Below are 14,510 nucleotides of genomic sequence, written 5' to 3' on the forward strand. Positions count from 1 at the left end.
GTGGTGTAAGCCTTTCTAGCTGGGAGCCCTGATACCTCATGCAACACCTCCAATTTTTTTTTCCAGTCACACTCAGATAGCAAAAACATCAGTTTCATACAGTACTATTGGAAGAAAAATGTAAGGAAAGTAACACAGGTAGTTGAGTGAGATTAAGTGCAGTCCTGCCTGTCTGTGAGCCCTACTTACAAAGGCAACCCACCAAATGGAGGCCTAACTTGGAGTCTCCACATTTCAAAAAATTATCGTCACACACCACTAAACTGGCATCAATATCCACAGAGTAGAAACAGAATAATAGGCCTCTGACACACCTTCTACTACAGGAACTGCCAGATGGAGACCCAACTTAGAATCTCCAAATTTCAAAAAAGTGTTTCCACACACCACTAAAGTGGCACTAATTTCCACAGAGTAGAAACAATATAATAGGCCTCTGATAAACCTTCCGCTACAGGCAACCCACCAGATGGAGACCCTACTTGGAGTCTCCACAATTCAAAAAATTGTTGGTAACATCAGCAGTAGTAGCCAAAGCTGGCACAAAAACCACAACAAAGGTTTCATTGACTGCAATAATAGATCAATACAGGCCAGTAAAGTGGCATCAATTTCCACAGAGTCACAGAGTTGAAACAGTATAACAGGCCTCTGACATACCTTCTACTACAGGCAACCCACCAGATGGAGTCTCCACATTTGAAAAAAATTATTGTCACACACCACTAAAGTGGCATTAATTTCCACAGAATAGAAATAGTAAAATAGGCCTCTGACACACCTTCTACAATAGACATCCCACCGTATGGAGACCCAACTTAGAGTCTCCACAATTAAAAAAATTATTGTCATACACCACTAAAGTGGCATCAATATCCACAGAGGAGAAACAGTATGATAGGCCTCTGACACACCTTCCACTGCAGGCAATCCACCAGATGGAAACCCAAATTAGAGTCTCCACATTTCAAAAAAATATTGTCACATTACACTAAAGTGGCATCAATTTCCACAAAGTAGAAATAGTATAATAGACCTCTGATACACCTTCCACTACAGGCTGGGGCACTCCAGGGGCATTGCAAACCTGGAGAGGAATTTAGAGCTCACTGAGCTAGCGCTGGCTGGGGTCAGTGATATGGAGGAGGGTGGAGGTGGGGAAGATCAGGACTGAGAAGTATGCAGCTGGTTACCCAGAAGGGATAGGGGAAAAGTGCCAGGGAGCCCAGTCCTGATCTGGCACAACATAGTAAATATGCCTGTTTGGCTGATATTAGGCATGAAAGCCCAGTACTGGGATCACAGCAGCAGGACATTACTCCTAGCTACCAGGCAAATGACTGCTGTAGGAAGGAGGGAACTAGGAGTGGAGCAAAGGCCAGACAAATGTTGGTGGTAGGGGACTCTATAATTAGGCAGGCAGACAGTGTAATCTGCCACTGAGACTACGAATGTCGTACAGTGTGTTGCCTGCCGGGTGCTCGGGTTCTATATATTGCGGATCAAAAAGACAAATTGCTGGGTGGGTCTGGGGAAAATCCAGCAGTCATGGTACACATCGGTACCAATTACATAGTTAGAGGGAGGTGGAAGGTCCATAAGAATGATTACAGGGAACTAGGAGAGAAGCTGAAGGAGATCTCGTTTACATGTATAAATATATGTGTGACCAGTACAAAACACTGGCACATGACTTATTCCTTAAAAAGACCATACTGAGGGTTAGGGGGGACTCATTATGGGTGGAAGAAAGGTGATTCCGGCAGACATACAGGAAAGGGTTCTTCACTGAGCAGTCAAACTGTGGAATGCCCTACCACAAGAGGAAGTAATGGCAGACACTATAACAGCTTTTAAAAAGGGGCTGGATGATTTTCTTGATACACATAAGATTACTAGTTATAGTTAAATTAGTGATGAAATGCACATGTGAAGCGATGGCTGGGGGACCACCACGGTGCAGGAAGACTACTGTACACAACATGAGGTGCAAACAACAAAGGGTAGATTTATTGGGAGGCAAGGAATGAAGTGGGTGAGGAAGATGCAAACAGGGGTATGCAATGGCAAGAAACACTTTACAAGACTTATACACTTTATCTTGTCCGTAAAGAAGCACAGTGCTCCAGCTATTACAGACTCAAAATATGTCTCACAAGCAAATTTAAACAATAAACAAATAACGATGCTACTCTACATATAACCTCCCTGGCTTTTACTAAGCAGGCCCCACGGCTGCCGTGTACTGACTACTGAAGCCTACACTAGGCCCTAACAGGTGCACCAAACAGCAACAGACTCATGGTGATGTTGGGGACTCAGGTCCAGTCCCAGGGGGGCCCCCAGAAGTCTAATATGATGGTGCACACAGTTTTCTGTCAGCTCTGTGAAACGTGGTCTTCTCCTTGCTTCTGGGTCCTAGGGATGCTCCTGGAAACTATAAGTCCCTTTCTCAGTATCTTCGTGGCTTCACAAACTAGCACAGAACAGCCACCTTTGCTGTACCTGGAAAAGTCTTGCAAATTTCACAAGTACACTACGTCCCAGGATGTGGGACCTTTCTTGTAGCAAACAGCACACAGTTCTCTCTGTAGCAGCTTCAGCTCACACACGCAGTTCAGGCTCAACTCCTCACCTTATTCTAGGGCAGTTCATCTTCACAATCTATAGCAAGGAGAAGCAGAACATTCCATCACACCAAACAAGGGGGTGCTGTCTCTTAAAGTGGCAGCATGTTACTGTCCATAACAGCACCACCCTCTTACATGCCTCCCTTCTTAATGATGGTCGTCCTCGGCCATCACAGCATCAAGGTAAAAGCGTAATGAAGGAATGTGTAATGCAGAAACAGCACCTATAGAGGAGGCAACAAAGTTGGAAAAACAGACAGAGCACACTGTTCTACATAGCGGACTGGTGGAACCCCTGCATTTGACCTCTGGGATCTCCGGAGCTCTTGGCTGTCAGGCAAGGCTTGACTATCTTCCAGAGGAACACTTGCTGCAGGAGTCATCATGGGCTCTTGTCTGGTCTTGTTCTCGCGTGGCGGTACTGGTACATCCATGGGATTACCATCTCTGTGCGGCTGAGGACCCCCTACATCAGGGACGGTCCACCACTCGTCATCGATTTCACCATCAGGCATGACAGATTCAGGAAGTGGAGTAGCGCCTTCAGGCGACAATGGTGTAGAACAGATCTCAGACTGGCAGGGCCACAGCATATTTCTGTGAAGTACTCTAGGGGTGGACGCCCCACTCTCAATTTGCACCTTGTAGACAGGGCCGTTAGCATACACTCGCTCGATTACTCTATAAGGCTGTACTTCTCATCTCTCACTTAGTTTTACCTTGGGGCGCTTCTCTCTGACTAATACTCGGTCTCCGGGTTGGAGTGGTAACTCTTGAGTGGGTTTACAGCCTGTATGCTCTTTTTCTTGCAGCTGCTGACCCGCCAACCGCCGTATCGTTTGTAGTCATTGCCGATGCTCTTTCACCCATGAGGTGACCGTTCGCTCCATCAGCTCCTCTGGCTGTTCCAAATTCCGCTCAATGATCTCCCGTCCAGCTCTTCCAAACAGCAGTAGATAGGGGGTATAACCCGTGGTGGAGTGGACCCGATTGTTGTAGGTCCAGACCAACTCTGGCAGGTAGTCTGGCCAACACGCCTTCTTATCCTCCTCCAACGTTCTCAGCATTTGAAGTAAGGTTCGGTTGAAGCGTTCACATGCTCTGTTGCCTTGAGGATGGTAAGGGGTGGTACGGGACTGTTCGATGCCATACATACGATACAGTTCTTCCATCACCTTGCCTTGGAAACAAGCGCCTTGGTCAGAATGGATGCGCTTTGGGCACCCATACACCCAGATGAAGTCTTGACAGATGGCTCGCGCCGCCGACTCTGCAGTCTGATCTCTAGTAGGGGTAACTACTGCGAACTTGGAGAAATGATCAGTCATCAGCAAACAGTACTGTAGCCCCCGGGCCGAGTGTCCCACAAAGAGATAGTCGATCATCAAGACTTCAAGCGGTTCCTTAGTTTGTATGGTCTGGATGGGTGCTCTCTGTTCAGTACTCTTAATGAGGTTGCATACTCGACATTGCCGGCAAACCTCTTCCACCACAGATTCCAACCGGGGGCAATACACATATCGCTGTAACCATTGGTAGGTCTTTGTGGGCCCGAAGTGAGCTCCAAATTCGAGGGCTTCTCTAGCTACTTCTTGAGCCATTCTTCCTGGGATGACCACCTGCCACCTTACTTGCACATCTTTTGGCTGTTGTCTCTTGCGATTCTCTGATTCTCGCACTTCCAGTCTATCCCACTGGTGTAAGATACTTTTCATTTCAGCATCCAGATCATCTCTCTCTTGTTTGCCAGGCTTCCGCTTCTGAGTTACCCACCATTTCATCTGTCTCAGCCCTTCGTCTTCATCCTGAACATGTCCCCATTCCTCATTGGTTCTCCCCAGGGACCGGGGTAGTGCACAGGCCTCCCTTCTTGACTGGGCCGCAACCACTTGGGGCTTGAACTTACGAAAATCTGGGGTCTCCTCCTCTTCAAGTTGTTCATCGAGATCCCCCGCTGGAGTCTCCACAGTCACTCTTGACAGCCCGTCAGCATTTGCATTTTCAGTAGCAGAGCGATAACGGATGGTAAAGTCAAACTTGGCAAGGCGAGCCACCCATCGTTGTTCTAAGGCCCCCAATTTAGCATTCTCAAGGTGGACCAGGGGATTATTGTCTGTTCGAACATGAATCTTGGTCCCTGCCAGGAAGCCCGCAATCTTCTCTGTCATGGCCCACACCAGAGCCAGGAGCTCTAACCGGAAGGAGCTGTAATTGTGGGGGTTTCTTTCGCTGTCTCGCAGGGACCTGCTGGCATACCCGATGACTCTCTCATGTCCATCCTGTATCTGAGAAAGTACTGCACCGAGTCCATGAAGGCTACCGTCTGTGTACAACAAGAATGGTTGATCGAAATCTGCATAGGCCAAAATCGGGGCTGAAGTAAGGGCATTCTTTATAGCCTGGAAGGCCTCATCTTGTCTCTGGTCCCAAGGGATGTACTGGGTCTTCGGCACTCCGGCGGTCCCCCTCAGCAGCGCATTCAGGGGACCCGCCACCTTCTCGAAGTCTTTGACAAACCGGCGGTAGTACCCTGTCAAGCCCCAGAAAGGCCTGAAGTTCTCTCACCGTGCGAGGGACTGGCCACATCTGGATAGCAGCCACTTTTTCTGGTGAGGGTAGAACTCCATCTTGTGACACTATGTGGCCCAGGTACTCGATCTCTCTCTTGAAGAGGTGGCACTTCTTTGGTTTCACCTTCAGATTATGAGCCCGCAGTCTTCCGAGTACCTGTCCAAGCTGGGCAAGGTGTTCTTCGAATGAGGCCGAAAACACAATGATGTCATCCAGATAGATCAGGGTAGCCTCAAAATTTAAGTCTCCCAAACACTTTTCCATCAGCCGTTGGAACGTGCCCGGAGCATTGGAGAGCCTGAAGGGCATCTGGTTAAACTCAAACAGTCCCATAGGGAGGATGAAGGCGGTTTTTTCTCTGTCTTTCTCTGCCACGGCTACTTGCCAGTATCCGCTTGCTAGGTCCAGGGTGGAGAAGTAATTGGCTTTTCCCAATGCTGTCAAGGATTTCTCGATGCGGGGCAACGGATACGAATCTCGAACAGTGCAGGCATTGAGTTTCCTGTAGTCTACACAAAACCGGACGGTCCCATCTTTTTTCTTGACGAGCACCACCGGGGCTGCCCAAGGGCTCTGACTACTCTGCACCACTCCTGAATCCAGCATCTGCCTCAGTAATGTTTTCACCTCTTGATACATCTTGGGCGGGATCTGCCGGTATCGTTCTCGAATTGGACGAGCTTCTCCGGTCGGTATCTCATGCGTGATTGCTTCACTACAGCCGAAATCCTCGGCGTGACAGGCGAATGCGGCCGGATGTTCCCACAGCATAGCTTCTATTGCTTGCACATGCTCAGGGCCCAGAGCCTTCACATCCACTTCCATTTGATTAAGGATGACCCGTCCACTCCACTCCAGGGATGGCGTCTCTTCGGCCCCCACAGCAACTGCTAGGGTCCACCCCGCACCTTCTTTCGGCGATAAAGACATCTCCTTCTGACTCACCACTTCACCCTTATGTAGGTACACCAGGGCCAGATCTGTCCCTCGTGGCAAGGTGACCTCCTCGGGGCCCACATTCAAAGCTCTTATGGGGACGTGTCCTCGCTAGACCACAGCTACTCTACGAGCTATCATGACTTCTTGGTCCACTCCTCCGCCTACCACAGGCTGAACAATCACTTCCAACCAGTCAAGGTTGCGATGTGTCCCCACTGGAAGGTATACTATAGTTTCTCGCTCGGGAGGCAGGATTACAGGTTCTTTACCAGGAGCCCTGATGACCCCTACCGTCTGATAGGATGGCACACCCTTCTGCGTCCCACAGACGCGGATCAGTCATTGAAGAGCTTCTTGAGTAGGCTTATGTGTAGTAGCCTACTTTCAATATCCAGGTCCCCGTTTGGTAAACATAATCTGATCGAGTTCACGTAGGATATTCATCCCCAGTACGACAGGCGCATCTTCTTTGATAGGCTCAGGGACTAGCATGATCCCTTTTCTCCCCACTTGTTGCCCACAGATTCGAATATTCATCCACACGACCCCTGTGACCGGGATCAGTTATTGGTTGGCAGCAAACAACCGGATCAATGTCTCTTTTTCTGGCTTGGCCAGGGCCTGGAAATGCTGCTTGAAATACGTTTCTGGCATCGTCGTCACTTGTGACCCGGTATCTACCAGGCAATCCACTAAAACTCCCTCAAATTCAGCACATAGGATGGGACTCCCAGCAATCAAGTGTTTGTTATGATATGGAGCGGCCTCTCTCCTCGCCTCCCCCACAGAGTGCCGCACTACTGCGGGGGTTGGTAGTTTAACGGTGGCTTCCGCTGGCCTTGAGTATAGTTCCGACAGTCTCTAGAGAGGTGCCCCCGTCCTCCACATTCCCAGCATTGTATGCCTCCTCCTCGCCGGGGGGCACCTCGAGCCTGTCCTCATGCCTCCGATGCCTGACAGGAGGGGGCTTGTTCCCACTGATCCGTTGTCGGTCGGGCTGAAGAATGGTTGCATGAGTATGGTGGGTCAGGCTCTTGTAGTTCCCCCACTCTTCGCTCCATCTGGGTCAGTTTCTCTTGCACGTTAACAAGGGACCGCAGCAAGTCTTGCACTACTTGGACCAGCACCTCTTGATCGTTTGGGTCCCCTCTGGAATTAGCGCCCTGGACATGCATCACCCCAGACGCATAGCTCTCTTCTTTACTTCGGGCCCCTGTTTCCGCCAGGATTTGACGAAACGTAAGGGCCGGATCTGCCCGGACCCGTTCTGACAGTGCTCGCCTCAAGGATGTGTTGTGCAGTCCCAGAATGAATTGCGCCCGGAGTATCCGGTCTTTAGAGCCCATGCCGTCAAATCCATCCGCCTCCTTTCTCTGCACCTCTGCTAACACTTCTTGCAGTGCTGTTGCATACTGAGAAATTCCTTCTTCTTCCCGCTGCAGCCTAGAGAAAAATTTGGCGCAAAGGTGTCCTGCGCTAGCAGTCTCGCTGTAGATCTCTTCCAGGAACTTCACTAGCTCCTTCAGGGTACTACGGATGAGTTCTGGTTGTAGGTAGACGTTTCTGTGGGCTTCTCCCTCTAGGGCAGTTAAAGCGATGTCCGCTTCAAGGTCTGGGCTGATGTTATAAATCTTCAGGGTGCTTTGCAGCTGGGACACCCAGTCTGACAGTGGCATATTCTCGCCATCAAACTTTGGTAGCACACTAAATATGGTGCCCATAGGGAGTGTCTTTGCAGGGGTTCCACCAATGCCCACAGCATCCCCATTAATGTTAGCATTCCCGATATTGCTGTCTGCTGCCTTCATCTTAGTGACAGTACCCTGCTCGCAGCAACACTTGAAGCGATGGCCAGGGGACCACCATGGTGCAGGAAGACTACTGTACACAACATGAGGTGCAAACAACAAAGGGTAGATTTATTGGGAGGCAAGGAATGAAGTGGGTGAGGAAGATGCAAACAGGGGTATGCAATGGCAAGAAACACTTTACAAGACTTATACACTTTATCTTGTCCGTAAAGAAGCACAGTGCTCCAGCTATTACAGACTCAAAATATGTCTCACAAGCAAATTTAAACAATAAACAAATAACGATGCTACTCTACATATAACCTCCCTGGCTTTTACTAAGCAGGCCCCACGGCTGCCGTGTACTGACTACTGAAGCCTATACTAGGCCCTAACAGGTGCACCAAACAGCAACAGACTCACGGTGATGTTGGGGACTCAGGTCCAGTCCCAGGGGGGCCCCCAGAAGTCTAATATGATGGGGCGCACAGTTTTCTGTCAGCTCTGTGAAACGTGGTCTTCTCCTTGCTTCTGGGTCCTAGGGATGCTCCTGGAAACTATAAGTCCCTTTCTCAGTATCTTCGTGGCTTCACAAACTAGCACAGAACAGCCACCTTTGCTGTACCTGGAAAAGTCTTGCAAATTTCACAAGTACACTACGTCCCAGGCTGTGGGACCTTTCTTGTAGCAAACAGCACACAGTTCTCTCTGTAGCAGCTTCAGCTCACACACGCAGTTCAGGCTCAATTCCTCCCCTTATTCTAGGGCAGTTCATCTTCACAATCTATAGCAGGGAGAAGCAGAACATTCCATCACACCAAACAAGGGGGTGCTGTCTCTTAAAGTGGCAGCGTGTTACTGTCCAAAACAGCACCACCCCCTTACACATGCACTGCCTGCTGCAGTGCTGTAGCACACAACCTCCACCAGGGGGTGTGGGTGAAGGAAAAAAGGTACACTCACAGTGAAATCACAGAGCAGCAAGCAGAAGCCACTAGGTGGAGAAAGAGTAGTCAGAAAAGCCGGGTCAGCAACAGAGAGGGAATGAAGTACCAGAGGTCACAGCATACATGTGGTCAGAAACAAGCCAAAGAAGTCAGAGCGGATCAGGAGCAGGAAAGCCCGAGATGCAAGACAGTCAAACAGGTCAGAGGACAAACCAAGTCAAATGCCAGGGGTCACAACATGGAAAGCGAGTACTACAACGAGCGAAGTCACAGTGGAACACAGGAACGGGACCTAGGTAAATGGGCAGAAGACAAATCAGGGAATAATGGGTCAGCTGCTCAAGCCAGAGACAGGAACTATAACTGACACTCCTTGCAGATCAGAGTTGACTGAAATAGCCAGACAGATCCCAAAATGAGGCAAGGAAGATTAACCCCCGCATGACCATCTAGGGAGAATAATCAGAAGCAAACCACGGACTGGATCATGACAGTACCCCCCTCTCAATGGTGGGCCACCAGACCCCCCAGGTTTCCCCAGATACCAAGCATGAAAGGCCCGGACCAACCAATCCGCATGTACCCGAGCGAGCCGGTACCCAAGACCGGTCCTCCGGACCTTAACCTTTCCAATGGACCAGATACTGAAGTGAACGGCAGAGTATCCAGGAATCCACAATCCGTTCCACCTCATACTCGGTCTGATCATCCACCAAATCAGGAGGCGGACAAGACAGAGAGTCCCCTGAGAAGGATACCCATGTTATAACTACCTCCAAAATGTTAAATTCTTAGTGGATAACCATACCTTATCCTCTACCTGGAAATCCAACCCCACCAACTGTCGTTTATCAGCAAAAAATGTATACTTGCCCTGAGCCTCCCCAATGTTCCTTTGGACCTACTCCCAGACCTCCCCCAACAGATGAATTGCAACATCAGCATGAGGCCACCCTGAATCCAGCCAAGAGAATTTCTCCAAAATGGGGGTGGTACCATAATTGCAAAATAATGGGGAAGTACCAGTGGACTGAGTAATATGATTATTAAATGCAAATTCTGCCAATGGTAATGAAGATCACCAATCAACCTGATGAGACGTGGCACGGCACCTTAAAATCTGATTGTTCCTCTCAGTCTGACTGTTGGTTTCAGGATGATAGGCTGAAGAAAAGGTCAAACTGATACCCAGCCTTTTACAAAAAGGCCTCCAGAACATAGATACAAATTATACCCCTCAATCAGAGACCACACTCACAGGAACACCATGTAATCGAACAACATGCTCAATGAAAAATTTCAACAAAGTTTCCGCATTAGGAAGCCCTGCCAATGGTACAAAATGCGCTTGTTTGCTGAACCTATCCACCACCACCCAGACCACAGTTTTACCATTAGAAGGAGGAAGGTCCATGATAAAATCCATGGACAGATGGGTCTAATGTCTATCCGGAATTGGCAATGGCACCAATTCCCTGGCAGGCCGGTTATGAGCGGTTTTAGCGCGGGCACATGTGTCACAGGAAGACACAAACACAGCGACATCAGAAGCCAATGAAGACTACCAAAACAGCCTAGCGATGGCTTTGGGTGTGGCTGAGATTACTGGATGCCCACTAAGAGCAGAGTCATGGAATTTCCAGAGCACCCTTAAACGATACTGGACAGGCACAATGAGACTGGGCCTCCCAACTCTCCTGCTCTAACGCCCAGGAAACTCCAGCCACAACCACCACGTGCTGAAGAATGGAGGAAGGAGATTCAGGAGGAGATATTGGATTCAAGCTGCTTTCATATTCTTGAACCCCGGCCTAAAAGTGATGGAAAACTGAAATCGAGAAAAAAAAAAAAAGTGACCACCTCGCCTGCCTCGGGGTTAAACGTTTGGCCAATTCAATATAAAACAGGTTCTTGTAGTCCGTGATTCGATGGACAGCACCCTCCAAAAATGCCTCCATTCTTTAAAAGCCAATTTAATGGCTAGGAACTCCAGGTTACCCACATCGTAATTCCTTTCCACAGAGGAAAACTTTTTAGAAAAGAAAGCACAGGGTCTTAGATTGGTTAATGTCGTGGGCCCTTGAGACAACACCACCCCCACTCCCACCTCCGAGGCATCCACCTCTACGATAAATGGCTTAGACAGATCAGGTTGAATCAGTACAGGGGCAGACATAAAACATTCTTTTAAACAAGAAAATGCCGCTAAAGATGGAGCTAACCAATTTTTATATCGGCCCCCTTGCAAGTTAAATCAGTGAGGGGTTTAACCACCTGTGAAAACCCCTTGATGAATTTTCTATAGTAATTGGCAAAACCCAAAAATCTCTGAAGACCCTTGAGATCTTTGGGTTGCACCCAATCAACAATAGCCTGCACCTTTCCAGGGTCCATGCAAAACCCCTCAGCAGACAAAATAAACCCCAGAAAGGACAATTCTTGCACAAAAAATGAACACTTCTCTAGTGAGGAAAGCTGTTTTCCAGGGACAAGAATAAAAGCACAATCGAATGGGTGGAGTGATGGCAGAACCTCAGCCTCTTTTTCGGAGAATACATCCTCAAAATCCTTCAGGTACTCCAGAATACCCTCCAGACTGACAGATAGTTACATAGTTATTAAGGTTGAAGGAAGACTGTAAGTCCATCTAGTTCAACCCATAGCCTAACCTAACATGCCCTAACATGTTGATCCAGAGGAAGGCAAAAAAAACCCATGTGGCAAAGAGTAACTCCACCATGAGGAAAAAAATTCCTTCCCGACTCCACATACGGCAATCAGACTAGTTCCCTGGATCAACGCCTTATCAAGGAATCTAGTGTATATACCCTGTAACATTATACTTTTCCAGAAAGGCATCTGTTGTGATTCGGTTCGTGGGCTCCCCCGGTGGTCTCTTGTGGTACTGGTGTCCTGCAAGCTTTGCCTTCTCAGTTCACCTGTTCCTATCAGGATGTGGGAGTATCCTATTTAACCTTGCTCCTCAGTCATTCTAATGCTGGCCATCAATGTATCCAGAGTGATTCTGTTGCATGTTCCTTCTCCCAGTTTTCTGCTCAGCTAAGTTGGACACTTTAGTCCTTAAGTCTATTTTTGTATGTTTTGTCCAGTTTGCACTTATGTGAATCTCTGCAGCTGGAAGCTCTTGTTGGGCTGAAATTACCACTCCAGTGGCATGAGTTGTCACATGAGTTAAGGTAATTTCAGGATGGTGTTTTGAAGGGTTTTGCAGCTGACCGCGAAGTCCTCTGTTGTATCTTTCTGCTATTTAGTTAGCGGGCCTCTCTGTGCTAAATCTGCTTTCATACTACGTGTGTCTTTTCATCTGCTCTCACCGTTATTATATGTGGGGGGCTTCTATCTCCTGTGGGGACATTCTCTGGAGGCAAGCCAGGACTGTGTTTTCTTCTACCAGGGGTAGTTAGTTCTCCGGCTGGCACGCGGCATCTAGAGACTACGCAGGAATGCCCCCTGGCTACTTCTAGTGTGGTGTGTAGGTTTAGCATCGCGGTCAGCTCTAGTTTCCATCAACCGAGAGCTTGTCCGTTTATTCTATGCTTCTGATGTTTCCTTGCCATTGGAAACCATAACAGTATGGCCAGCCAAAATGTTTAATCTATAGGCTGAAGCAAGAGAGAAAAGGAACTGTGTGAAACCTTTTTTTTTTTTTTTTTCTTCCTCTGAAGTTGCACTCCAGCTCTAATTGCAGTCTCCTGTTTTCCTCTCCTCTTAACCCCTGAATGGCTCAGACTTTATCTGTTGAAATATGGATCCCCAGAGTCTGGCTACCAATTTGAATAATCTTGCCTCTAAAGTTCAGAATATACAAGATTTTTTGTTACATGCTCCTCGGTCTGAACCTAAAATTCCTATACCGGAGTTTTTTTCTGGAGATCGATCTTGTTTTCTAAATTTTAAATACAATTGTAAATTGTTTCTTTCGCTGAGATCTCATTCTACTGGAGATCCTGCCCAGCAAGTAAAAATTGTTATTTCTTTACTGCGGGGTGACCCCCAAAATTGGGCATTTTCATTGGCACCAGGGGATCCTGCGTTGCTCAATGTGGATGCGTTTTTTTCTGGCTTTGGGGTTGCTTTATGAGGAACCAAATTTGGAGATTCAGGCTGAGAAAGCCCTAATAGCCCTCTCTCAGGGGCAAGATGAAGCCGAAATATATTGCCAAAAATTTCGAAAATGGTCTGTGCTTACTCAGTGGAATGAGTGCGCTCTGGCGGCAATTTTCAGAGAAGGTCTCTCTGATGCTGTAAAAGACGTCATGGTGGGGTTTCCTGCGCCTACTGGTCTGAATGAGTCCATGACAATGGCAATTCAGATTGATCGGCGTTTACGGGAACGCAAACCTGTGCACCAGTTGGCGGTGTCTTCTGAAGAGGCACCACAGAGTATGCAATGTGATAGCTTTCTGTCCAGAAGCGAACGACAGATTTATAGGCGCAAAAATCATTTGTGCTTCTATTGTGGAAATTCTACTCATGTTATATCAGCATGCTCTAAACGAACAAAGAAAGTTGATAAATCCTCTGCTATTGGCACTTTGCAGTCCAAGTTTATTTTGTCTGTAACTCTAATTTGTTCGTTATCTTCTATTGTTGCGGATGCGTATGTGGATTCTGGCGCCGCTTTGAGTCTTATGGATTGGTCCTTTGCCAGGCGCTGTGGGTTTGATCTAGAGCCTCTGGAAGTTCCTATACCTTTAAAGGGTATTGATTCTACACCATTGGCTAGTAATAAACCACAATACTGGACACAAGTGACTATGCGTATGACTCCAGACCATCAAGAGGTGATTCGCTTCCTTGTACTGTATAATCTACATGATGTGTTGGTGCTGGGATTGCCATGGTTGCAAACTCATAACCCAGTCCTTGACTGGAAAACAATGTCTGTACTAAGCTGGGGATGTCAGGGAAATCATGGGGACACATCTTTGGTCTCCATTGCTTCATCTATTCCCTCTGAAATTCCTGAGTTTTTGTCTGATTATCGTGAGGTTTTTGAGGAATCTACTCTTAATTCTCTTCCTCCTCACAGAGATTGCGATTGCGCCATAGATTTGATCCCTGGCAGTAAATTTCCTAAGGGTCGTCTATTCAATCTGTCTGTACCTGAACATGCTGCCATGCGAGAGTATATTAGGGAGTCCTTGGAAAAGGGACATATTCGTCCTTCTTCGTCTCCTCTTGGAGCGGGGTTCTTTTTCGTAGCTAAAAGCGATGGTTCTTTGAGACCTTGTATTGATCACAGTCAAGTATCAGTATCCTTTGCCATTGCTGACAGATTTATTTGTTTGCATTGAGGGGGCGAAGTGGTTCTCTAAGATTGATCTTCGCGGTGCGTATAATTTGGTGCGAATTAAGCAGGGGGATGAGTGGAAAACCGCATTTAATACGCCCGAGGGCCATTTTGAGTATTTGGTGATGCCTTTTGGTCTGTCAAATGCCCCTTCGGTCTTTCAGTCTTTTATGCACAATATTTTCCGTGAATATCTGGATAAATTTATGATTGTGTATTTGGACGATATCTTGATTTTTTCAGATGACTGGGAATCTCATGTTCAACAAGTTAGGAGGGTTTTTCAGGTTTTGCGGACCAATTCTCTGTTTGTTAAAGG

The 14,510-nt window shown here is 47.7% G+C and overlaps 1 protein-coding gene across 1 annotated transcript in view; it reads right to left on the bottom strand.

The window, feature by feature from the left end:
- Positions 1 to 14,510, bottom strand: part of LOC143766163 (cartilage oligomeric matrix protein-like) — an 883,353-nt gene that overhangs the window by 621,734 nt on the left and 247,109 nt on the right. The window lies entirely within an intron of this gene.

The sequence above is a fragment of the Ranitomeya variabilis genome, chromosome 1, assembly GCF_051348905.1.
Source record: "Ranitomeya variabilis isolate aRanVar5 chromosome 1, aRanVar5.hap1, whole genome shotgun sequence".
NCBI lineage: Eukaryota > Metazoa > Chordata > Amphibia > Anura > Dendrobatidae > Ranitomeya > Ranitomeya variabilis.